Below are 26,710 nucleotides of genomic sequence, written 5' to 3' on the forward strand. Positions count from 1 at the left end.
GCCCCGCCCCCGCCCGTCCCTCCCGAGCGGCGGCGGGGTGGGCGGGGCCCGCGGGCCGGGGGCGGGGCCTGAGGGGGCGCGGCCCCAGGCTGGGCGGGGCCCCGGGGCGGCGCCGGAAGGGCGGGGAAGGGGGCAGGGGGGCGCGGCGGAGGGCAGGGGGCGGGGCGGAGCCTGAGGACCCGGGGAGCGAGCCGGGGGGCGAGTGTCGGAGGGGAAGGTGCGGCGCGGGGGGGCGCGGGGGATGGGGGGGCGGGGCGGCAGCCGAGCCGGAGGAGGGTGGCGCCCCCTCCGGGCGGAGGCGAGCAGGCGGCGAGCGCGTGGCTGCGGGCCGGGGGCGCGGGGGGCGCGGCGGGCGGAAGGGCGCGACGCGGTGGAGCCGCAGCGGGGGAATCCCCGAGAGGGCCGTGCGTCCGCCCCGCGCCTCCGGGTCCTCCGGGCGGGGTCTTCGGGGGGCGGATCCGGCCAGTCCGCCCGCAGCCGTCTCGCCCCCGCCCCGCGACCCCTGGGGGCACCTCGACCGGGACAGGGGCGGACTGGCCGGATCCTCCCCAGGACCTTCCCCGCCCCGACCCTCTCCCAGGACCCTCCCCCGAGCACCCCCCAGAAACTCCCCAGGGTCCCCCCGAAGACCCCCTCTAGGGCCCCCCAAGGACCCTCCCCCCGGGACCCTCCTCCCAGGACCCCCCCAGGACCCTCCCAGGGGACCCTACCCCCAGGACCTTCCCCCCAGGACCCTCTCCCGAGGATGCTCCCCCCAGGATCCTCACCCCAGGACCCCTCAAGGCCCTCCCCGAGGACCCCCCCAAGACCCTCCCAGAGGACCCCCTCTAGGGCCCCCTCAGGACCCTCCCTGCCGGCCGCGCACTTCAGTAGGGGCACCGGGAGGCCCCCGCGGGGAGGGCGGGTGTGAGCTTGGGGCGGGGGGGTGGGGGCGGAGGGGAGCCCCAGCTCCGGGCCCACAGCGCGTCCCGGCCTCCCGCTCCCGCTCCCGTGGGGCCGCCCGGGCAGGGGTGTGGGTGTGGCGGGAGGGCTCCCGTCGAAGGCACCAGGTTCCGAGTGTCGCGGGCTCCGGAAGCCGCAGGGAGTGTGCCGGGAAGGCCCTGCCCCCCGCCCCCCAGCCTCTGTGCAGGGGGCGCGGCCACCGCTGCGTCCTCGCAGAGATTCGCCTGTGAGGAGAACATTTTTTTTCTTTTTAATGCGCTTCGGTGTTTGCTTGTTGAATACCCAGCGCTCGCGCCGTGTGGTTAGCTGAGAGGGTGGGCGTTCTCATTTCAGCGGCGAGCACGGAAAGGAGCGCGCGGTTCCGACAGGGCTTGAGGCGTGACTGCCCTGCTCCGCCGCGGACGGGGCGACGCGCTAACGCCAGGGGCGCTAACCTGGTGCGCTAACGACCATGCACTAACCTGGTGCACTAACGCCCGGTGCGCTAACCTGGTGCGCTAACGACCGATGCGCAAACGCCCAATGCGCTAACCTGGTGCACTAACACCCGGTGCGCTAACCTGGTGCGCTAACGACCGATGCGCTAACGCCCAATGCGCTAACGCCCGATGCACTAACCTGGTGCGCTAACGCCGGCCTGATACACTAACGCCCGGTGCGCTAACGCTGGATGCGCTAACCTGGTGCGCTGACGACCATGCGCTAACGACCATGCACTAACCTGGTGCGCTAACGACCGGTGCGCTAACGCCCAATGCGCTAACCTGGTGCGCTAACACCCGGTGCGCTAACGCCCGATGCAGTAACCTGGTGCGCTAACCTGACGTGCTAACGCCCCGTGCACTAACCCCCGAGGCCCGGCCTAGCTGACGGCCAGTCAGTACGGACGAAGAACTGTTTTCCTGCCTGTGGAGCACAGCTGTGCGCTCATTTGGTTTATAAGCCTCGTGGAGAAGATAAGGGGGGGGGGGAGTCCAGTAGTTTAATGATCTTTCCTCTCTAAATCATCCTTGAGAAAATCCACAGCTTCATTTTTTCCGTTCTGCAACCAATAAGCCCCAGAGGCATGTGCTTCCTGTTTATGCTGTGGTTCCCAGGAAAAAGGAGCAAATGCACCAGCAGCTAATTAAATCCTTCAGTAGAGGAGGGCTTGATTGCAAATTGCTTATCATGAAAAACTACTTGGCTTTCATTCTGCTGGAAAGGAAAAATGTTTCAAAGTGATTTTGATGTTTGTGCTCCTGCTCGCCACCTTTGCCCAGGTCTCAAAGCAATCCCAACAGCATCACTCCGGGAGACTTACAAGAGGCTTCACTCCCTTTGGGACAAAGACTTTGGTAAACACTCGTTGGCTCTGGTTTCAGATTGCATCAGTCCAGGAGCTAATTCCAGGCCCAAAACTAAGAACAAGCTTTGACTTGATCTTTAAGTTACTTTCAGGATGGATGTTTCCAGATTTTGATTTTAAGATGCTGAATTTTGCCTGCCCATGGAAACTGGTATATTCTGGCTTTTTCACGCGTATTCTGTATAAATGTGATTAGGGAAGATGTTAGGGTTCTAAGCTGACAGCCAAGAAAGAATTCTTGAGATGTCTTTGGTGCAAAAAGATGATTTTATTAAAGCAGAGAGACTGGACCTGTGAGCAGAAAGAGCTACGCTGGGGTCCTAAGGAGTGGCCCAGTATATACTGTCAGGTTGGGAGGGGGTTAGGGATGGTGTCCGCCTCCCAAGGTATTTTGGAAACAAGCTTTCCAGGATCCTGAGGGGGCTGGCTATTGTTAGGAAGACGTCATTTATTACTGTTTTGTAAAAAGTTGGGAGACTCTTCAAATGTCTATCAGTGTGTCAAATGCTTGGAGGATGATTGCCAACACGTGTCTTGGCAGGTACAATAAAGGAAGCTTCCAGAGGAATTTTTACGTGTCAAAGTAGACTTACAGGATGCTGGGGGATAGCCTAAGATTGCCTTTTGCCCTTAGCAAAGTAGTAACGTTGAGGCAGCTGAGTTCCTAGAGGAAGGTCACTCTGAGTGTTTCAAGGACTTGCCAGTGGGCTGTAAGTAGTAAGGAAATTTCATAATTTTCTCCTACCTTTGTTTTCCACATCAAATGGAATTAAATTCAGTTTAAAAATAAATAATAGCATATCATCCTCTTCCTTTAGGCGAGTTTCTAATCCTAAATTTTCTTCCAGTGATGATTAGAAGTTAGAAAGGTTTTTGAAACCTGTTTTAAAAATGAAAACATATAAAATTACAAATAATTCAAGGAAAGAATTACTTACAATCTTATCGCCTCTACCAGGACTGATGTGGAAATGTTTGGGTTTGGAGTAAAAAAGAAAGAATGGCCAAGAAAGAATTCTTCAGACATCTTTGGTGCAAAAAGATGGTTTTGTTAAAGCATGGGAACAATACCCATGGGCAGAAAGAGCTGCACTAGGGTTGTGATGGGTGATTGATTATACACTTTCAATTTGGGAGTGGGTCGGGGATAGTGTAAATCTCTAAGGAATTTTGGAAGCAAGATTTCTAGGGCCTCGAAGGGCACTAGCTATTGTTAGGAAAAAGTCATTTATTACTGTCTAGTAAAACCTTAGTCATGAAACCCTTCAGTCATGGGCCATCTGCTTGGATGATGATTGCTAACATGTAGCTTGGGTGAGTAGAGATAAAGCAAGTTTCCAAAGGAATTTTTAAATATTAAAGTAGACTTATAGGATCCTAGAGTTTGGGATAATATTAAGCTAAAATTGCCTTTTGTCCTTAGCAGAGTATAAACATGGAAGCAATTGAGTTTCTAGAGGAAGGTCACTCTACGAGTCTCAAGGACCGGTCAATGGGCTGTAAGTTGTAAGGAAATTAAATTTTTTTCTTTTGATTTGTTCTTTACATCAAGAACTATTACAATTGGTGAATTTTTTGTTCTGGCTGTTAATAAATGATGTTTGCAAATAAGTTAGAATCAGAATATAGATTCCATATTTCTTTTATGTTTTATTTTGCTGCTATTTTCCTAGCATATTCAGGGAACGAAATTAAGTATTGATTGATGGTGATAGTGGTAAGAGTGAGACATAGATTTGGTTTAAAGACATACATGCACCACGAAGCCATGTAATTGAATAAGTCAGAGGAAATTTAATCTGTCTTTTTCCTGTGTCCACACAAGACATGCTTTAATAAGAACAACAGGAGGATCCTTATTTTTTTTCCTTTAATTTGTGAATCCAGGCTGTTCTCAGTGTCTTTAGTGAAATCAGCTAAAGACATACTTTTGAGGGAACAGCAAATATGAGCAGGTTACATCTGTTTGTGATATTTTCCCCAGGATGGGACTAACAAGTTTGATCTGTTTCTCAATGTCAACTGATTCAGATTTATTGTATTACAGCAGCATTTTTATCTTATTAGCTCTTGTCTTTAAGAAATTACTCCTGGAATTGAGTCATACCAAGAGTTTCACCAGAGGATTTTGTATACTTGGGTGTGGCAGCCGACCATTTAAACCACAGCGTTAGAGCACTGGGAGTCCGGGTTCTCAGGTCTTCTGAGAATAAAAAGCATTACTGAAACACTGATGGTATTTAATAGAGCATCTATAGGAAGGATTTTATTAATCTGCTTTATTTATTAAGAAGTTCACTGAACAAATATTTGTTGCGCACCTGTTATGTGCCAGGCGTTGCTCTAGGTAGTTGGGATACATAAGTCAACAAAAAAAAAGACTTGTGGAGCTTACATTCCAGTATTCCCTTCTACATGTGTTAGCTTGCTAGGGCTTACACGGCAAGGTACCACGGGCTGGATGGCGTAAATAACAGGAGTTTATTTTTCTTAGTTCTAGAGGCGAGAAGTCCAAGATCCAGAGTCAGCCGAGTTGGCTTCTTCTAAGGAGCCTGAAGGAAGACTCTGTGCGGGCCTTGCTCCTTGGCTTCTGGGTGGCTGTCTTCTTCCTGTGTTTTCACATTGTCTTCTCTCTGTCTGTGTCTGTGTCCACATTTCCCCTTCTTACAAGGACACCAGTTATATTGGATTAGGGTCCACCATAATGATGTCATGTTACCTTAATTACCTCCGTAAAGACCCTGTCTCAAAAAAAAAGGCTCTTCACGTTGTAAGGTTCTGGAGGTTAGGACTTCAACATAGGAATATGGGACGTATTTCAGCCCTTAATATCACATATGACTAGATGATCCAAATCTTTGTCTTGCCTGTTTTCTCATATCCACATCTCTGAGATACTCAAAACCATTATGTTTCCCTGCAAGATATGTCTGGGGGAACCTATAATTCTGAGCAATTATTTTTCTAGGCATGATTTATTTTTAATGACTACTAAAAGGAAAGTTTTGGGTTCAGAAAGATTATTCTACTTGAAATGTGGCTCCATCCAGCCAATATTCTACTGTTTTGGCAAAGTTTTAAAAGAGAATAAAGAGAGATGATGTTGGAGAATGGTTTTGACAGGTTATTATTTGCAGGGTACTAGGATTCATGGTAAAAAAAATTTTTTTTTCCAAAACACTTTACATGAGGCGAAAGGGAGGCCTATTTAATGACATTATTTTCAATAATTCAAGTGATATCATTACCATCATTTACCATCACCACTAGTTACTATTTATTTCTATCCATGGGAAAACTGAGATGGCTTAATCACTTGCTCAAGGTCTAACAGATTCTAACTGATGTCTGCCCCAAGTCTGACTCCAGGGTTTAAGCTCTCAACCATTAAGAATAACAAAAAGAAACAAAAGGACTCCAATGTTCTTTACAGTACACTTCTGAGGAAGTGATACACCTAAGTATCCAGGTATACCTAAATGAGCACCCAAGTTTGCCTTCAGTCTTAATGTATACCTAACCTTTATCTTAAAATGATACTTTATTGTTCAGTGTTTGTGTCATTGTTGATATGCTGTGTCAAAATGAGTTTGTCTGTCTATCTGTCTTAGATTCTGAATTTATAAAGGACACAATCTACAACCAGGTCAGTATTTTATAGTTTATTTCATTGTACATCTTGAATTACAGTGAAAATTTTAAATAGCTTTAAAAGTTTGGATTTTTTCTTATAATTTTAAAAAACAATTTTGTTTTCCTTTTGTGTAAGATGAATGGGTCAGGGAAACTACCTGGAGACATCAGGAAAGGCTTCTCTGGAAAGCTGAGTTTAGTAGGATAAATACAGGTTAGAAAAGGATACTTTAGGAACACAGAAAAACCCCTATGCATACATAGGCATATGACAGAACTTGATATTTTGGGGAAAATGCAAGTAGTAAGATATGCAGGAAGTTGTTGAAGTGCTAAGAGATGATAGTGGACTAAAAGGGACATGATCCCACTAAAAGTGGACATGGGACTCGATCCCAGAACCCCGGGGTCACCCCTGGGCCAAAGGCAGACAATCACCTGCGGAGCCACCCAGGCATCCCATAAATAAAAGCTTTTTTAAAAAAATCATATTTCCAGGCCCCACCCAAGAACTAGTGAATTGAAATATCAAAGGGTTAGGATCTGGATGCGTGTATTTTGAGAAAGCTTCCCGGATGGTTCTGGCTGGCTCCCTGTTTTGACAATGTAGTTGTAAATTCATATTTGTTTTCAAGGTTTGCTCTTAAAACAGATGGGAGGGGAAAACAATTCTAAAGCAGAACTGAAAGGATGGGGAAAAGGAAGGCATCGGCAAAAATTTTGAGTCAGTCTCACAAGGTTCTCAGCTCAGGCTTAAACTGTGTTCTCCGCAGAAGTCCGTATATCTTGGGCATGCCTAGCTGACTCCGGGGTTTTGTACATAAGGGAATACCAATCCCCATGGAAGAGACTCACTTCACTGTAAATCAGGGTAATATTTTACCCCTGCCCCAACTTTTTACTGAAAAAATTTTAATTGTATGGAAAGTTGAAAGAATTTACCTACTACTTAATTCACTAAGTGCTAGTATTTTGCCATATTTGTTTTACTTGCTATTTTTTAATATCCCCTGGTAATTGTTGCCTGAATCAATTATTTTACTGGGGGGGCAGGGGTTGCCAAACAGTGATTTTCTGATTTTATTATCCCCACTATGTTTATTATCATTATCTAGCACTCTTCAATAAGGAAGAGCTTTTCTTTGTCAACTGAAGATGAATTTCTTCCTAAAAAGGCAGAGCAAATGCATAATTCTTTAAATTAAAGAAGACTTTTCAGGAGCCTATATTTGATTTAAGGACAGTCAGCTAGTGGTGTGGTAGACAAACGGTTTGAGTATAGCAGAGGCCTAGGCGTATAGTTCTACAGCCCCGCTGTCCAACTCAGAATGATAAAATACGGTAGCTGCCGAGAAAAACGGTGCAGAAATTATGGTGGCTGTCCCTGAAAACAGAGGAGTCAGCAGCATTAGTGGCAAGGCTTTGGAAGTGTCAAGGATAGGAGTCATGGCACAGACACTGGCAGGTCCCTCAGTGCTGGGACCTGTGGGTGGGTCCCAATAGCTGTAGCGCCATCAGTGGGCATGGCGGCCTGTCCATTGTTTTATCCATCAGCAGGAGGAGTGAAATGATTCCAGCTAATGGGTAACAAGTGGATTTTTCTGTAGAGCATCCATGAAGCAGTCACTGGGGCACCCAGAGCTGTTCAGGTGCACGTGGAGGCAAGAATCTGTGTCAGAGACTTATGGCGATGCGATCTTCCCCTTGGTCTGGTGTGATCTGAGGAAAAGTGCTGTATCTTACCAAGAACAGAAAACGTCAAAGAAAGGGTCTTTTTTAGGCAAAGGAAACTCCAAAGAGAACGTGATGTCTGGACTCTGTAGGTGATGTATAGAGATGATGGCAGGTGACTCAGAAATTCAGAGATACTAATTGGCTAGGAGAACCACAGTGATCGCACGGCCAGTTTTCTCATCGCAGATGCGATGCATCTCTCCATTTCTTCAAGTCTTTTTCTAAGCAGTGCTTGGTGACTTTTCTTTTTATGGTAAACACAGAAATTCAGGTAAAGATAAATCAACATTTTATTCCTGATAAAATTTACATCCCCTGAAAAATTAAAATGGCCTAAATGTAAGGTTTCCTTTAATCTGTACTGGACATAGGAGTTGTGGTTACTAGAAGTCAAATCATAGAGGGGAATTAAGGAAACAATGATTACCATTTTCCTTTCACTTTTAGTTCTTTTTAAAATAGGAATAAAGTGACTTTTTTTTTGCTACCCTACATTTCCTCTAAACGTTGGTTTCTTGATGGAGAAATGGAAACTTTTTCTACTGGAAGGAAAGAAGTTGAGAATTATTTCTGTGTTTAGTTCTGCTTTTGTTATTTATGAACCAAATGTCCATAGACTGAAGAGAAAATAAAAAGACAGGCTGTGCACTGAATCATGGCATGTTATAATTGGCATGTCATAAAGCGAGGGGGTAATTTTATATACATTTCCTCAAAAAGTGATGAAATTAAATTATTCCTAGAATTCAGCAAAGTGACTCTAGGGGTACCTGGGGGGCTCAGCATTTGAGCGTCTGCCTTCAGCTCAGGTCGTGACCCCGGGATCCTGGGATCGAGTCCCACGTCGGGCTCCCTGCGTGGAGCCTGCTTCTCCCTCTGCCTGTGTCTCTGCCTCTCTGTGTGTCTCTTATGAATAAATGAATAGAATCTCTAAAAAAAAAATTCAAAGTGATTCTAATTCAGTGTAGTGGAACTTTTTTTTTTAGTGGAATAGCTACCATGTTTTTATAGAGTGACAATACAGTAATTAATAAAAAGTGTTAGTGTGTTAGTGATTTTTTTCCCCCTTGACTGAGGCTAATCAGTTTTGTGTTCCATATGCACTCACTGAACTGTTTTTAGCTCTATGTTAGGTAATTTATTCAGGTGTTGAAATCATCACAAGACTTTTCTGAGAACTCTAGATCTTCCAAAGTGGCAGAAAGTTGATTGCTGCCTCAGCAGTACCAGTTGGAGCACTGGGTATGCACCATCGTGTTTAGTGGAGCTCGTGTTCAAAAGAAGCCTCCCAGAATCCTTCCTGTAATCCTTAATATTAGAAGCACGTGAACTGAAACACTAATTGGTGAGTAAAGAGTGAGGTGCAGAAACAAGAGGAAAAGATGTCTTGTTCTAAGTCTTGAAGCAACCCAGGCGGTTTGTAAATTGTGATATTTTGTCCTTACATCTTTCACCGCTCTTACCTGCTTTCCTCTGCTTCGCAGTGTGCAGTGCCAACTTACCCTAATTATCACATTGCCCCCATCCATCCAAATGTGTTTTTTTTCCCATCAAAGCTTTTTTTACACCAAAATTACCTCCACTCCTTTCCTGGAGTGTCTCTGATATTAGAAAAACAGAAATTTTGTTGAACTGATTTGCCCTAACAAGTACATGGATTATTAATAGCCAGCCTCTTAACATTTATCAGATGTAATTGTTATTTTTATGAATACCTGTTCATACCTAGTGAGTTTAAATTTGAAAGATTCTCTTTTGTTATAATGATAAAAAAAAAGAAATACAGGCAATTTCCAAAGAAGACTTTTTTTTTTTTTTTTTGTAGAGGTAAAGCAGTTTATCTCTTGGGAGACCAGTTTTGCAGGTGTTAGCAACCTAAGCTGTTCCTACTTTTCTACAGTCCTATGCAGACAAGACCATAAATTTCTAAGCTTACAGTTATTTCACAGTATCTCCCTTGATGATAGTAGTGGGGATGTTGGTTTTGTTGTATGCGTTGCTTGAGTTCTTTCCTGTACCTTGGTTATAAGGTTACCAGGTGTCTTTGTTGTTAAGTTTCTGTCTTTTTTTTTTTAAATAAGATTTATTTATTTATTTGACAGAGAGCACAGGGGGAGCTGTAGAAGGAGAGAGGGAGAGAACCTCAAGGAGGTTCCATACTCTCTGAGGAGCCCTTTGCAGGGCTTGATCCCATGACCCTGAGATATGACCTGAGCTGAAATCAAGAGTTGGACACTTAACCAAACTGAGCCACTAAGTGCCTCTGTTTCTGTCTTTTTAAATTTTAATTTAATTTTTTAAAGATTTTATTTATTTATTTGACGGAGAAAGAGAGCACAAGCAGGGGAGTTGCAGGCAGAGGGAGAGGGAGAAGCAAATTCCCGGTGGAGCAGGGAGCCCAGTGTGGGACTCGATCCCATGACCCTGGGATTGTGACCTGGTCTGAAGGCAGGTCACTAAGATGCCCCCGTTTCTGTCTTTTTTAAAAAAAAAACTAATCTCTATACCCAACTTGGTGCTCAAACCTACAACCCTGAGATCAAGATAGATTTTCTGTCTTGAGAGACTCAGTCCAGAAGGAAAAACATGTAATAAGCACCAAATAAAATTTCTTAAAGGAATTAACATTTGGCTTTATTAATTTGTTCATTAAGTATTAACTAGGTGCCTACTATGGGTCGAGTACAGCCTAGATGCTGGGGATACAGTGATTAAGACCTGGTGCCCCCATGGAGCTCACTGTCTAGTGGTCCCAGTGAACTGCAGGTAACATGGCTTCAGGGAAATGGTAGTTACATAGATAAGGCAAAGGGCAGAGGCTTCGTCTCATGTTCCCTGATGGTGAGGTGGCATTCATTCCACACTACGGAATGGCAAAATAGCAATCAAGTTATCTTATGGTCATATTGGGCTGTGTACTCACTGAAGAGGAAGTTCTGGGGAATCAGATAACTTGCCATAGACCAATTTAAAGGGGAAGAGGACTGATTGGGCCATGATGGATGCTTTTAATGGCTTGGGATGATTTAAAAGCAAGCAGATTGACATTGTAAAAATTGTAATTGTAAAAATATTGCTTGAGTGGAATGACACTCAAGCCTTTATGGGATAGGGTTGAAAAGTTGAAAAAAATCTCTTATAGCTTATAGTCATAGGGCTGAGGTATCAGAAAACCAAATACAAAGAATGATTCCGTGGTTTGGAAAATTATATTAGTACGTGAATTCAAATACTTAACCAAGTATTTTATATGAATGGTAGGTTAGGCTAGATTGGGGGGTAGTGGGGGAATTGACAAATTGAGTAGTGGTATATGGCAAATCAAGGCTTGGAGAACCCCAAACTCCTAGGTTTATCTGAAATAGAGTTCTCAATTGTGGCACATCCATAGTTGAGTGTTAACATCCACTTGGTCATAATTTATGTCATGAAAATATGGGGAATATTTGCAGGAATGGGTTTGAGGGTTCTTGACCAGGAAAATGGAAATGGAATTTTTAGATTAAGCCAAATTAATAGATAAGATTGCACTTTTAGTCACTGTGGTTGCTTGGGCAGCCAGCTGTAGTTCTAACAAGGTACTGAACTGGCTAATCCCAAATAGCATTGAATAGTTAGAATTTGGTCTAAAAGAAGGGATAAAAAAATTTAGGATATATGAGTGTGGGATTAGATCTGTCATGCAATCTGCCCATGGACCCGTCATGGATCCCCTGATATATTCTGGAAGACTCTCAGTTTAGTTTAGCCACAGGAATGGATTAGTGAAGGACATATGAGAATCTTTAAAGAGCACTTTGCTGGCTGCTCTTTCTAGGCTGACAATGCGGACGGATAGAGACCTAATCTCAGTGGGAGAGGGAGAGCCTTATGACAGAAATGAGCAAGCAGGGAACCCTGGGTGGCGTAGCGGTTTAGCGCCTGCCTTTGTTGGCCCAGGGCGCGATCCTGGAGACCCGGGATCGAATCCCACGTCGGGCTCCCGGTGCATGGAGCCTGCTTCTCCCTCTGCCTATGTCTCTGCCTCTCTCTCTCTCTCTGTGTGACTATCATAAATAAAAATTTTTAAAAAATGGGATCCCTGGGTGGCGCAGCGGTTTGGCGCCTGCCTTTGGCCCAGGGCGCGATCCTGGAGACCCGGGATCGAATCCCACATCGGGCTCCCGGTGCATGGAGCCTGCTTCTCCCTCTGCCAATGTCTCTGCCTCTGTCTCTCTGTGACTATCATAAATAAATAAAAATTTAAAAAAAAAAATTTTTTTTTAAATTAAAAAAAAAAGAAATGAGCAAGCAGCAGACGAGGTCATCACATAGCAAGTTGAATGTGATGATCAAGTCGCAGGGCGGCTTTCCCATAGTTAAATTACTTTATAAAAATTTATTTTTGATTGTAGGAGTAATATGTGACACTTTCTTATTGCTAAGAATTAAAACAAAATAGATAAAAATAATTTAAAAATAAGGATAAATAGGGATGCCCGGGTGGCTCAGCGGTTAAGCATCTGCCTCCAGCCCAGGGCGTGATCCTGGAGTCCCAGGATCGAGTCCCACATCGGGCTCCTTACATGGAGCCTGCTTCTCCTCCCTCTGCCTGTGTCTCTGTCTCTCTCTCTCTCTCTCTGTTTCTCATGAATAAATAAATAAAATCTTAAAAAAATAAGGATAAATAAAAATAAGAATAAAAATAGGTAAAAAGCAAATGCTCCCTTGACTTCTTTCTTCTAATCCCTCTTTCTTTCATGAAATGCTCAGTAGAAATTCTCCACTGCAGAAGAGGTACTTGGTACTAAGATGTTCAAGACGACCCACTCTGTGGATGTCAGTTCTGTTTTGCCACCAGCCAGCCTGGTGCTTGCTGAATGGACTTGTCGACCAGTGGCCATGGTGTCAGTGGTGGAGACGATATATGGGTTTCTTTTTTTTTTTTTTTTTTATTTTATTTATGATAGTCACACAGAGAGAGAGAGAGAGAGAGGCAGAGACACAGGCAGAGGGAGAAGCAGGCTCCATGCACCGGGAGCCCGACGTGGGATTCGATCCCGAGTCTCCAGGATCGCGCCCTGGGCCAAAGGCAGGCGCCAAACCGCTGCGCCACCCAGGGATCCCGATATATGGGTTTCAACCTCATGGACTTCCCGTCTTCCTGGCTGCCCCGGTGCATGCCACGGCTGAGGGCTCAGTTATTAGCAACAGCAGCCAGTTCTGGGTTCTAAACTTAGCCTTACACCTTGCCATTTCTCTGTTGGCAGAGGCGTTACAGTGGATCCCTCCGTTGTGGGGAATGGGGAGTAGCAATTTTAGATCTTAGGTAACGACTTCCCTTAGGAAAGCTCAGGACTTAGCTCTCATCCTGCCATCCTATTTGCTTCCCTTCTCTATCCTCTCAACATAATTTTTGGTTGAGTGGATGTTCAGTATTTACACTATACCTATGCCAACATTCTATATATCAAACCTCATAATATATTATAAGCGTGTTTCTTATTTTGTGCTTTTTCTGAGGTCAAAAATTGCTTATTTAAAAACTTTTTCTTATTTTTCTTTATACCAGTTACTGCTTTAAATTGCTTTTCAGTACAATTTTATGTGTCTCAAGAAAAACACTAATGGAGTCCCATAGGCCACATGTCTAAATATTTAAAAGTTAAAAATCAAACTACTAAATAAACCCTCCTTTCTTCTCAACTTGACATATATACTATCACAACAAAACTGAAAATTATCTTAAGCTATGGTTTTATGACTGAAAGCCTGTGAATTATTAGACCACTGAATTTTAATTTTTATTGCCAATGTCTGAGTCAGTGATGTTTGGATGAGAAGTAAAGGCTTGCCAAACTAATAAATCATTATGTTCTTTGCTATGAATTTTGTTTTTCTTAATTTCAACAAAATATTACCCTGAAACTTCACATAAAATTTGGCTTATTGACAATAATGTCACATTTGACCTTTCTTGAGTCATTGTAGACTTTACATATTTTTCTTTTAAAACATTCCAGATAATCTATTAAAACTAAAAAAGGTAAGATACTGGCTATAGTCAACAGATATAAAAACTCATAAAATATTTAAAGCTGGAATTTTTAACTTCATATTTTGAAAATTTAATTAAATCTTATCAAATATTTTATAAAAGTAAAACCAATTATAATTCTAGAATTAATATCCATCTGTCAGTATAAAATATGAATAGCTAATTTCACACATATTACTTCTAGACATACACACAGATTTAAGAATAAAATAAATCACTTAATACTACAAGATGTTTCTCAGCTGCCAGGTGTATCAGTGTTGAACAGTATGCTAATTAGTGAATATCACTGAATTCTCCGTGTAGAGCCAAAATGAGGTTAAAAAAATGGATACTCAATACTCTGAGACTTTAAGATGCAAGTATCTATTTCATTCATGCTCTCTGAGAAGAAGGATTTGTCACACTAGTTTTTTTCTTTAACAAAAGTGCTTCTGTGCACATTCTCTCTTTAGCAAAGTCTGTCTCTGAGAGCAAAGCACAGCCCACACAGCTACACAGTATATCCAGGGCCGTCACCTTTTACTTTGAGGAGAAAGGACAAGAGCAAGAGACGTGGGGAAACCTCTCTCTGGAGCGTAAATGAAGTGAGTGTCACAGAAAGAAATATCTAAGGTTATAGATTGTGTTAAGTTGGCACCGAGTGCTGGGTCTCGAGTAATAATGGTACCCGTGTGTTCGTTCTTTTCTTTTCTTTTCTTTTCTTTTCTTTTCTTTTCTTTTCTTTTCTTTTCTTTCTTTTCTTTTCTTTTCTTTTCTTTTCTTTCTTCTCTTTACTTTCTTTTCTCTTTTTTCTTTTTCGTTCTTTTCCTTTCCTTTCCTTTCCTTTCCTTTCCTTTCCTTTCCTTTCTTTCTTTCTTTCTTCTTTCCTTCCTTCCTTCCTTTCTTTTTTTCTTTTTTCTTTCTTTCCTTCTTTCTTTTCTTCCTAGATTTTATTTCTTTATTTGAAAGAGAGAGAGAAGAGATGCACACAAGCAGGGGCAGAGGGAGAGGGAGAAGCAGAATCCTCACTGAGCAGGGAACCTGATGCGACATTCAATCCCAGGACCCCAAGATCATGACCTGAACCAAAGGCAGCCGCTCAACACTGAGCCACCCAGGTGGCCCTCCATGTGTTCTTCCATCAGTATATTCTCCTTTGACCTGTGGGCTCTACCATGTGGAGCCCCAACGCCCAGTTCCAAGGTTGATCTTGGGTCTCAGCATTCAGTATGCCCCTACTTAGGTCATGCTCCTATTTCCCATTAGGGTATGTGTTCCTGCAGCTGCTCCATCACTCCCCATTTAGCAGTTCTGGTCTTCTGCAGGAGTAATTTACTCAATACCATGCAGGAAGGGAATGAGAGCTCTATCTCCTTTTCTTATTTTTGTACTTTAAAATCCTTCTAATTTTTTAAAAAGATTTTATTTATTTATTTATTTATTTATTTATTTATTTATTTATTTATAAGAGAGACAGAGACAGAGACACAGGCAGAGGGAGAAGCAGGCTCCCCAAAAGGAGCCTGATGTGGGACTCAAGATGCCGGATCCCGGGTTCAGGACCTGAGCTGAAGGCAGACACTCAACTGCTGAGCAATCCAGGCATCCCTAAAATCCTTCTATTTTGAATTTATTTTATTTTATTTTATTTTATTTTATTTTATTTTATTTTTTAAAGATTTTATTTATTTTTTTCACATTTCATTTTATTTTTTTTTAATTTATTTTTTTATTGGTGTTCAATTTGCCAACATATAGCATAACACCCAGTGCTCATCCCATCAAGTGCCCCCCTCAGTGCCCGTCACCCAGTCACCCCCACTCCCCGCCCTCCTCCCCTTCCACCACCCCTAGAGTTCGTTTCCCAGATTTAGGAGTCTCTCATGTTCTGTCTCCCTTTCTGATATTTCCCACTCATTTTTTCTCCTTTCCCCTTTATTCCCTTTTACTATTTTTTATATTCCCCAAATGAATGAGACCATATAATATTTTAAATAATTTTAGATTTGCCAAAAAAAGTTGCAAAGATAGTATGAGGTTGCTGTATATTCTCCCCCCAGCTTTTCCCCTTATGATCAAGCTGCATTTACCCAAACTAAGAAATTAACGTGAGGATAATACTGTTAACCAAACTGCAGACTGTTTGGATTTCACCAGTTTTTCCATGATGTCCTTTTTCTGTTGCAGGATATCAGATTGCATTCAGTCATCATGTTCCCTTCATCTCCAATCTATGACGGTTGTTTGGTGTTTCCTTGTGTCTCATGACCTTGACAGTTTCGGAGGCCATCGATCAGGTGTTTTGTAGACAGTCCCTCCATTTGGACTTGTCATGATGACATTAGGAATATGGATTTTGGGGGAAGAATACTGCAGGGATGAACTGCATCCTATCAGGGGTGCGTGGTATCAACGTGACTTAAGATGGGTGATGTTAACCTTGAGCACTTGGCCAAGTTGATATCTCAGGTTTGTCTATTTATTGTTTCTGTTTCCATATGCTGTTCTTTAGAAGAGAGTCACTAACTAAATCCAGCCCACACTCAAAGAGTGGGGAATCCTTATTTAATATTTCTTTTTACCCCCCACTTCTAAAACTCCACTCAGTTCCTGAGCCTTTGGAAGATTCTGTGATAGACATCAATTTAGCTCTTGGCTTTCCCCACTATATCACTTTTCTGCACTCCAGCTAGCCAAATTTTGTTTCTATTATCTCCCTTGTCTTTGTATGTATGATTTTATGGGCTTTAAAAAAATCTATTTATGGTAGTTTTAGTGGGGTTTCAGGGGAAGTGAAATTGAATTATTATGTTCAATCTACCATCTTTATCTGGAAGCCTTGGGGGAACATTTTTTAATCATCAAAATTGACATTTAATCTGTTTGGATTTGCCATTTCTGTTTGTTATAATTCTACCATTAATATAATCCACGGACTCACTGAATGTTTTTTGGGGTATCATTTTTGTATTTCATAAAACATTGTGATCACTCAAGAAACTCAGTTCACAGTAAGTAAGAGAAGTAAGGCTTCTCATGTTGGTTATGTGATTGGCCCTAATTATCAAAGGTAAATTAGGGTTACTGCTATAAAGCCAGACTTATGTAGCCTAAGAACTGCTTCTTTTTACATGCCCTGTTATTAAGTCTAACAAAAAACAAAGCAGACTTGGATACCTCGGGAATCTAAAGTTGGGTTAGTCAACCAGGCAAAGAGCCCTAGCTGGCTGATGCTAGCCAAAGGCAACCCAAACGTGAATGAGTAGAGGAGTAGAGTTAAAATATCCACAATAGCTTCTTGACTAGTCGCATAAATGAAGACAGGAGGCCTCTGGATATTTACTGCTTTTCCTTTCTTCTCCCTTGTCTCTCATCTTTATGTTTCTAGAGCAGTTAGATTCACAGTACAGTGGAGAGGAAGGTACAGAGATTTCCCACATTCTCCCTGCCCCCACCCAAGTGAATCCTCCTCCACCCGAGTGGTGAATTTTAATTTTAATTAATTAATTACCAAGGATGAATCTGTATTGACATAATCACCCAAGGTCCATAGTTTACCTCAGAGTTCAGTCTTGGTGCCGTATTTGTATGAGTTTGGACAAATATATGATGACATATGTCTGTCGTTACAGTATTTCCACTGCCCTAAAAATCCTCCTCACTCTCTTCCTGTTCATCCCTCCTCCGATCCCCTGATTTTCACTGATCTTCTGTCTCTATAGTTTTGCCTTTTCCAGAACATCCTAGAGTTGAAATCATACAGTATGCAGTCTTTTCTCCTCTTTTATTTTCCTACAATTTTATATAAAGTACTTTCATATTGGTTTTGTTTATCATTTAGTGACTAGATTGCATTTTTCTCCTATGCATAAATTTATGGTTTTTGTTACTTTTTCTACTGGTAATGTGACTATCTGGCTCAAAAGCCAAAACAGCACAGAATATATATTGAGAAAACTCCCTCTTGCTCTGTCTACCTTGTTCTCCTTTGCCTTACCCACTGTAAGTAACCACTTTTGTTTTTTGTGTGTCTTTATGTTTCCTTATGCAAGTGCAAGCATATATTCTTCTTCTTCCACAAAACATAACACACTATACCGTTCTGTGCTCTATCTTCATTGAATAATTTGTATTAGTACAAGGGGGTTTTCCTTGTTCTTTTTTACAGCTCTATAAATGTTCTAATATTTATTTAACGAGCTCCCTTACAGAAAGAGACTTGTGTTTGTTTCTCAAAATACCATTGGTTTTGCCAATAGAATGAACTTCTACCATTCTCATTTTGAAGGTGTGTAGATATATTTTTATGAATTCCTGGGAGTGGAAAAGTTGCAAAATATTGACTTAGCATTATAGTGCACCTAGAGTGGGATTAGCTATCATTTGTTTCAATAGTCAGGGACAATGAGGAAAATAGCAACTGTCTTCAGTATTTACAGAGAAAATATACTACAGGGAAGTGGCTGCCAAATGATAGAACTGAGTGCTTAACTGAGAAAGTGAAGCAATCCAAAGATTAGTAACAGTGGAAGAGCCAGTGCCTGTACCCTGGAAAGATAAAAGTAAGAAAGCTGTGTTACTGAGTCCCGGAGCTGGGGCTCATCTGTTTGAGGCTTAGACCTCTAAGGGCCTGTCTGGTGAGCCCTGGGGCCCTTATAGAGTTGCAGTCACTGCCAGAGAGTGCTTGAGATAGAAGGGAGAGGGAGAGAAGTATCCTGGTTTAGTCCTTCCTGCCCCTGTCCTCCAGTCTTTCAGAAATCAGCTGATAGTAGGCCTGGGCACCACAGTTAAGAGAAGCCAGTGCCCCCTCTGATATGTTGCAGAGCAGTAGAAGGGCAGACATGAATTTGAGGACAAATGTGCTCAGCATCTAGATAGTCCACCCCTTTTTACTACATTTAAGTTCACTCTTCTACTCACATTTAATACCTTCCTACTTCCTACTTCTGTCTTACTAACAAAGACATTCCTTCTCCCCAAACAAGAAGAGAGACCCAAAGTCCCATTAGTCATTGTATCCTCTTCAAGTTCAGGATCTACTGGTGATCCTCATTCCTCTTTAGCAGGTCTAGAGGTGACTTGTGGCCTGATGATTTATGAACAAAATTGTAAATTAAGTTCCACCCACACTCCGTACAAAGCTGTAAAGGGGAAGGAGAAAAAGTATAAATCATTGGTTAATATGTACTTAACTAAAATACAACACACTTTGGTGATTCAGTCTTCATTGCTGTGAAAAAATCATTGTTGGTCATAGGTCATAGTTGACATTCATCACTTCCCTCTTCTACTACTTACTTCTTATTTCCTTTGTTTTTAGCCAGCATTGCAGGTACTTGGGGTTCTTTACTTACCAGGGTGACTGGACCGGCCAGGATATGTTCAGAACAATACAAAACACACCTTGGAATTTCAACAGAGAGCATTTAACATAGGCAATTGGTTAAGCAGTTTTGGAGAACTGAAAAGACAAAGGAGGGGATACTGAGCTAACCCAGAGAGGGGAACTCCAGGCTGAAGCTGCCTCTCTAGGCCTGGAGAGACAGCAGGAAGCTCCAGGGAGAGGCCCTCAGATGACTGAGCAGGTGCCTTGGCCTGACTATTGCCAATGTCTTTGATTAGGCATGGGGAGTCTGGTTCTAGGAGTGTCCCCTAAAAATCGAGTGTTATCCTTGCTAACTACTTGTCAGGAAAGGAGTGCATCCCTTCTCCTGTCTTCTGCCTTACGGAGTTCAACAGGAAGTCGACAGGCAATGCTGACATAGAATTCCCATAGTCCCAGCCCTAGCATCACAAAGCAGAGCCTGAAAACGGGTTTGGACTGAAAGGCAACGCTTCAATGCCGGGGGCAGCTCATCGTGTTGCCTACTCCGTTTCCACACAAAACTTCTTCCATCTATTTCAGCTTCCTGGGCAACAATACCAAATTACGGCCATTTCTTTAATAAGAAACAACTACCCTTTGTAGAAATAGGCACTGGCACCTTTTCCCCAAAAAGAAAGGTCCCAAATGTCATTACATTCATGTCTGGATGATGGCAATTACTCAGGTTTACTTGAAGTCCGTCTTGAATATCCTGTAACCTAAAGATGAAATTGGAAAGTTAACCACTGCCATTCATTCGTAAAACTACAATGGGTAGGCAGAAGGAGAAAAATACATAAACACACACGTGTGCACATACATTAAGCAAAGAAGAAAATAACGTCTAGGTATTAGTCCTTTTTTCTGTCTGGTCATGAGCCTTTGTTTGATGTTTCTAACTTCCTTCCTTCCCTACTCACTTCATCTTCCCTTCGCTCTGAGCCCGTGTCTATACAGATGACATGATCCAGAGCTTCACTCCTGAAGGCTCCGAATCTTCTTGGTTATTGCAGTTTTCCACTGACTTTTACAGTGGGAATGTTGAGGAGAAAATGAATATAGGTGACACAAAGGAGATAGAATTGATGGGTTTGGTGATGGCCACATGTGGAATGAGAAGACAGAACAAAAATCTGCAGGGGTGCTAAAAGTTTTACACCCACATGACAGTTCTGGCCTGAGTTTGAGTGGACGGCAGATAGATCTGGGCTTAATGCAGAGTTACCAACTGTCCTAGTTTACGCTGGATGGAGGGACTTCCTGGAACCTGAGACTTCCTGGAACCTGAGACTTCCTGTGCTAAAACTGGAAAAGTCCCTGGTAACCCAGGATAAGTTGGTCGCCCTGGTCTGGTAGGACCTGGCAGGGCAGATTAGTGACAACAGCTTCCTGGCGGGGCACCGAGTCAAGTCACCTTCTGGGAGAACGGATTCGTGAGCGGTCAAGAAGACTTAAACTTGCAGGAAGAGCGCCTTCCGTGGCACAGGGCAGCGGTGGTTCCTAGTCCTCCATGGTAGCTTCCATTCGGACCCATCCCTCATCTGTGGACCCCATGTGTCCAGTGTGGGCTCCAGGGAATGAAGGATGTTGGAATTAAAATCTGTGAAATCTAGCAGAGTGAAAGCCAGAGGAGACAGGTGCCTCCTCACCACAGACCACCCCACAGCTCTGGAAGCCCTCAGGCTCAGTGCGGTGGTGACTTCAGTTGATGGGGTGAGGGGATTGCTGGGGGGGGGCTAAGAACTTGGTAACAGGGACAGGCCCGTTCCCACTAGCACTTCTGGAAGACCTGAGATGCTTGGCAGGACGGTAACATCACACCAGTTACTACAGCAAGAGGCTGGGCAGCCTGGAGGCCAGAGGAGACTTGGCCACACTGGCTTTTCTGGAAGCAGTGTCAGGAGGGAAGGACGGGTTGCTTGTGGTTGCTTTCCTTGTGGTGTTGCGTCACCTAGTGTTAACTTGAATGTACTCTTGTCCTAGCCGGATGACTAACCGCAGATGGGAACAGTTTCCAAAGTCGTCATTTTTTTTTTTTCATTCAACAAATACTGATTGAATAGTTTCCATATCCAAATGGTTTTCTAGGTATTTTTTTTAAAGATTTATTTATTTATTCATGAGAGTCCCAGAGAGAGAGGCAGAGACACAGGCAGAGGGAGAGGCAGGCTCCCTGCAGGGAGCCAGACACGGGACTGGATCCCGGGACTCCGGGGTCGTGCCCTGAGCTAGAGGCAGACGCTCCACCGCTGAGCCCCCCAGGTGCCACATAGGTATTGAAATTAAAGCTGTAACAAAACCCCAGGATTTATGGAAGCTTACATTCTTATGGGGATAAAGATAATGCCTAAGTACAGTGTATCCTATGCTGTATTGTTATAAATGTGAAGGAGAAAAAATAGATCAAGAAAGGAAGAATTAGGTTTACGGTTTTGTGGGGAGGGGTCTATAATTTTACATCAAGCGGAGAGGGAGGCCTCTGAGTGAAAAAGAGATAGTGAGGGAGCGTTTCAGGCCAAGGAAGTAGGGCCAACGCCCCGAGGTGGGGGCTTACCTGGTGAGCTCAGGGAGCAGCGGGCGAGGCGGCCTGGAGCAGGCTGGGAGCATCAGGAGGGGGAGCCTTGGAGGCACAGTAGGGACGATCCCATTTATTTTGGGATGGGAAATCCTAACAAAGTTTTGAGCAGGGACGTGGTCTGTGTACAGTGTGACAGGGTCTCCCTGGCTGCTGTTCGGAGAACAGACTGAGAGGCCAGGGCAGAAGCGGGGAGAGCAGCAAATGCCCTGGAGTCCTCCAGGTGGGCAAGGGCAGCTGAGCCAGGTGGGCACAGCAAGGAAGGCTGAGGGGAGTGAGAAGTTGCAGAGGCCTACTTGGCCCGACCTCGACACTTTAGGACTGGCTGATTCAGGAGAATAAGGCAAAGGAGGAATTTTTAATTTGCCTGGATTTGCTTTCTGTGTATGGTGAGAGAAAGTATGATTTCATTTTTTTTCATAGGAATATTCTATTTTCCAGGGGCCCCGGGTGGTTCAGTCGGTTAAGTGTCTGCCTTCAGCTCAGGTCATGATCCCAGGGTCCTGGGATCGAGCCCCACGTCGGCCTCTCCACTCAGCGGGGACTCTGCTTCTCACTCTCCCCTGTGATCACTCTCACTCTCTCAAATAAATAGTCTTTAAAAAAAAGGGGGGGGGGATCCCTGGGTGGCGCAGCGGTTTGGCGCCTGCCTTTGGCCCAGGGCGCGATCCTGGAGACCCGGGATCAAATCCCACGTCGGGCTCCCAGTGCATGGAGCCTGCTTCTCCCTCTGCCTGTGTCTCTGCCTCTCTCTCTCTCTCTCTCTGTGACTATCATAAATAAATAAAAATTAAAAAAAAGGGGGGGGATATCCTGTTTTCCCAGCACCATTTACTGAAAAGATTGTCTTTTATGTATATAGGATTGAATTGAATTGGTAAATCATTTTTGAGTGAACTGACATCTTTACCCCTTTAAATCTTCCAGTTCACCATTTATTTTGGTCCTTAGTGATTTTCAAAGGATAATGTATATCTTTTGATAGGTTTGTTTATAGATACTTTTTTTTTCTAAAGATTTTATTTATTCATTCATGAGACACACAGAGAGAGAGAGAGGCAGGGACACAGGCAGAGGGAGAAGCAGGCTCCCTGCGGGGACCCCGATGCGGGACTCGATCCCGGGTCTTGAGCTGAAGGCAGATGCTCCACCGCTAAGCCCCTCCAGATGCCCCTGTTTCTAGATACTTGATGGTTTATGCTTTTGTAAAAAACATCTTTAAACAATTTACTTATTTTCTAACACTTTACGGCCAGTATTTGGAAATGTAGTTGGTTTGGGTATATTGATTCTTCATCTAGCAATTTTGCTAAATGCTCTTATTAATTCTAATTCTAATGGCTTATGTTTTGGAGGGGGTTCAACATACATGATATATCATCTGTAGTTAATTATACTTTTTATTTATTTTTTACCTTCACGTACTGGCTGGAATTGCTAGAACAATATAGAACAAAAATAGTGGTATCAGCAAACCTTTAATGGCTCTTTTCAGAGGAAAAGCTTCCAATATTCAACATTGAGCAAACTGGTAAGTTTACTTTGGTTATCTGTAGATTGTGTTGATTGGATTAAGAACATTCCAATCTATTTTTTTGGGGGGGGTAAGTTTTAAATACAATCATGAATGGATGTTGAATTTTATTTTAAAAAGTTTTTTTAAATTTACGTCTATCTAGAAATACTATTTTTTCCTGCTTTAATTTTTTTTCCTGCTTTAATTTTTTAATGCGGTAAATCTCACTGTTTGATTTCCTAATGTGAAACTGACCTTACATTCCTAGGATTGATCCACCTTGGTCATGATTGATTATCTTTTTAATATGTTTCTCAATTTGTACTCCTAACATTTTCTTTAATATCTTTTATATTTGTGTTCAATAAATGAGACTGGCCTATAATTTTCATTGTCTCTGTCAGTTAAAGGAGGCCTGAGAGCATAATCATTTTGGTTTCTGAGTTTGCCAGCCTCTGAAAGTGAGTCGATGAATCTTTTCCAATCATTCGAGGGTTTGTGCAATTTTGGTATTATTTCCTCTTTGAATTTATTGAAGAACACATCGGAGCTTGAGGTTATTTTTAAAATTAATTAATTTGTGGGGCACCTGGGTGGCTCAGTAGTTGACTGTCTGCCTTCGGCTCAGGGTGTAACCCTGAGGTCCTGGGATCGAGTCCCACGTCGGGCTCCCTGCATGGAGCCTGCGTCTCCCTCTGCCTGTGTCTCCGCCTCTCTCCCTCTGTCTCTCATGAATAAATAAAGTCTTTGGAAAAAAATGAAATTAATTTCTCTTAATTTTATTAAGATACAGGTCACATGTCAGAGTTTACCCATCACAAGCCTGCAATTTAATGTTGTTTTTTTTTTAGTATAGTCACAAATATACCATCAGCACAGTCAACTCCAGAACATTTTTGTCACCACAAAGAGAGGCCACATGCCCTCAGCTGTCACCATTCTGCCCCTGTAACCCCTTGCCCTGCGCCGTCACTGGCCTGCTTTCCCTCATGTGACTTGCCTGCTCTGGACATCTCGTGTAAACAGAGCCGGATGAGGGGTCGCCTTTCGTAGCTGGCTACTTTCACTCACCATAACGTGTCCAGGTTCCTCCAGGTGACAACATGTGCCGGTCCTTGGTTCCTCTTTATGACCGAATAATATCTTATGTGTGTGGGGGGAGCCACATTCTGTTTATTTATTCATCCCCTGGTGGATACTTGCATTGTTCTCACTTCTTGGCTCTGCTGAATAGAGCTGCCGTGAACATTCACGTACAAGTTTTTGTTTGAACACCTGTTTTCAGTTCTTTGAATCTATACCTAGGAGTAGAATTTCTGGGTCATATGGTAATTCTATATTTATCTTTTTGAGGAATTGTTAAAATATTTTCCACAGCAGGTGTGTTATTTTACATTCTCACAGCAATGTACAAGGATTCTGACTTCTCCACACTCTTTCTGACGATTGCGATTTTCCATCTTTTAAAATTATAGCCATAGCCATCCTAGTGAGTGTGAATTATATCTCAGTGTTTTGATTTTCATTTCTCTAATGACTAATGATGTTAGACATCTTTTCATATGCTTGTTGGCCATTTGTATATGTAGTTTTAGAAAAATACCCATTCCATTTTTAAGTTGGGTTATTTGTCCCTTTTTTGTTGAGTTGTAAGAATTTATATAGGTACATCTGGATGCTAGACTTACTAGATAAACGATCTGCAGATTTTTTGCCCATTCTGTGGTTGTCTTTTCACTTTCTTGACCATGTCCTTTGATGCACAAAAGTTTTGTACTTTCAGCTTATTTTTTCCTTTGCTTGTGTTTTTGGTGTCATATCTAAGAAATCATTGCCAAATCCAAGGTCATGGTTTGTCCCTATGCTTTTTTCTAAGAATTTTATAGTTTTAGCTCTCATATTTAGATTTTTGATCCATTTTGAGTTACTTTTTGTTAATAGTATGAGGTAAGGGTTTATTTTTTTAACATACTTTTTGAGTGTTAATTCCGGCATAATTAACCAACAGTTTTTTTTTTTTTAACCAACAGTTTTATATTAGTTTCAGGTGTACAGTATAGTGATTCAACAATTCTATACACTACTCAGTGCTTATCACAGTAAGTGAATTCCTAATCCTTATCACTGGTTTCACCCAGGTCCTAGTTATTTTTGAGGGAAGACTTATCCCCCCCACCCGAGTCAGTGTCTTTAAGATATTTCATTTTTCCCTTTCTACCTGTGTCACTTGCAATTTTATATTTTTCTTTAAAAATTTCCATTTCTTCCATATATTCAGATTTATTGGAAATTTTTGTTTTAAAGTATCCTTTTATTATATTTGAGATATCTGTGGTAATAATGTCTCTCCTTCTATTTATGATGTTGGTTATTTGTGGGAGGTTTTTCCTGGGTCTAATTTTGCAAGTGGTTTGTCAGTTTTAATCCTCTTTTTGAGTAGAAACTGCTACCTCATTTAAGACCTAGAACATTGGGCCACCTGGATGGCTCAGCTGGTTGGGCGTCTGCCTTCAGCTTGGGTCATGATCTCCGGGTCCTGGGATTGAGCCCCACATCTGACTCCTTGCTGAGTGGGAAGTCTGCCTCTCTCTCTCCATGTCTCTCTGTACCTCCCCCTGCTTGTGCTCTCTCTCTCTCTCTCTCTCTCTCTCTCTGTCTCTCTCAAATAAATAGATAAAATCTTAAAAAAAAAAAAAAAAGAAGAACTAGAACATTGACAACCTTTCCTCTTAGGTACTGGTAATATTCTAGATTTCATCATAGCTGGTGATTTTACATGTATATATTTTGTTCTTTTTGAAATACATTCATTTTGTATAGTCTTCAGTAGGTGCAATAGATTTCATAACTTAAAAACTTCAAAGGTGAAAGCAAAAATTAGCAAATTAAGCTCTAAAGCTTTGTTTAAGGTATTGAGTGAAAATTTTTGAACTACAAAATACAGAGGTCACCTAGTGATCTCAACAACTCAATAAAGTTTTCAATAAAGTCATTTTTGTTATATTTCAGACATAAAAATGTAAAGACTATTATAATGAACACCCTGGTACCAATAACCAAGGAAATAAAACATTTCACACCCAGATGAAATATAGTACATATTCCTTTCTGATTGCATTTCCTTTCTATCACAGAGGTAACCACAATCACAAATTTGGTGATTATCCCTGCAATTTATATCTTTATATTTTTGCCTCTATGTATATATCCTAAGCAGTATGTACTGCTACTTTGCATTCTGTAAAGTAATATATAAATTATGCTACATGGTATGTGTTCTTCCACAGATAATTTTTGCTAAATATTCCTTCATTTCATAAACATTTTTTCCTGAAGTTTTCTATTATTTATTGATTTTTTTAAAGATTTTTTTTTTTTTGAGAAAGAGAGCAGAGGGAGTGAGAACACAAGGTAGGGAGGAGGGGTGGAGGGAGAGGGAGAAGCAGGCTCCCTGCTGAGCAGGGACCCAGACATGGGGCTCGATCCCAGGACCCTGAGATCATGACCTGAGCTGAAGGCTGACGCTTAACCAGCTGAGCCACCCAGGTGCCCCAGTTTTGTATTTTTTAATTTGTTTT

At 42.5% G+C, this 26,710-nt stretch overlaps 1 long non-coding RNA gene across 8 annotated transcripts; it reads left to right on the top strand.

The window, feature by feature from the left end:
* Positions 1 to 164: 164 nt before the first annotated feature.
* Positions 165 to 19,669, top strand: LOC144322780 (uncharacterized). 8 transcript variants are annotated; one of them, XR_013388439.1, is made up of 7 exons: positions 165 to 217; positions 3,717 to 3,789; positions 4,785 to 4,884; positions 5,902 to 5,936; positions 8,780 to 9,002; positions 14,150 to 14,281; positions 15,864 to 19,669. It is a non-coding gene; the product is annotated as an uncharacterized LOC144322780 (long non-coding RNA). The 8 variants fall into 8 exon arrangements; XR_013388433.1 differs by having other exon boundaries at positions 4,785 to 5,936; positions 15,864 to 19,668; XR_013388438.1 differs by lacking the exon at positions 8,780 to 9,002 and having other exon boundaries at positions 15,864 to 19,668.
* The last annotated feature ends 7,041 nt before the right edge of the window (positions 19,670 to 26,710 follow it).

This window comes from Canis aureus, chromosome 10, assembly GCF_053574225.1.
Source record: "Canis aureus isolate CA01 chromosome 10, VMU_Caureus_v.1.0, whole genome shotgun sequence".
Classification (NCBI taxonomy): Eukaryota; Metazoa; Chordata; class Mammalia; order Carnivora; family Canidae; genus Canis; species Canis aureus.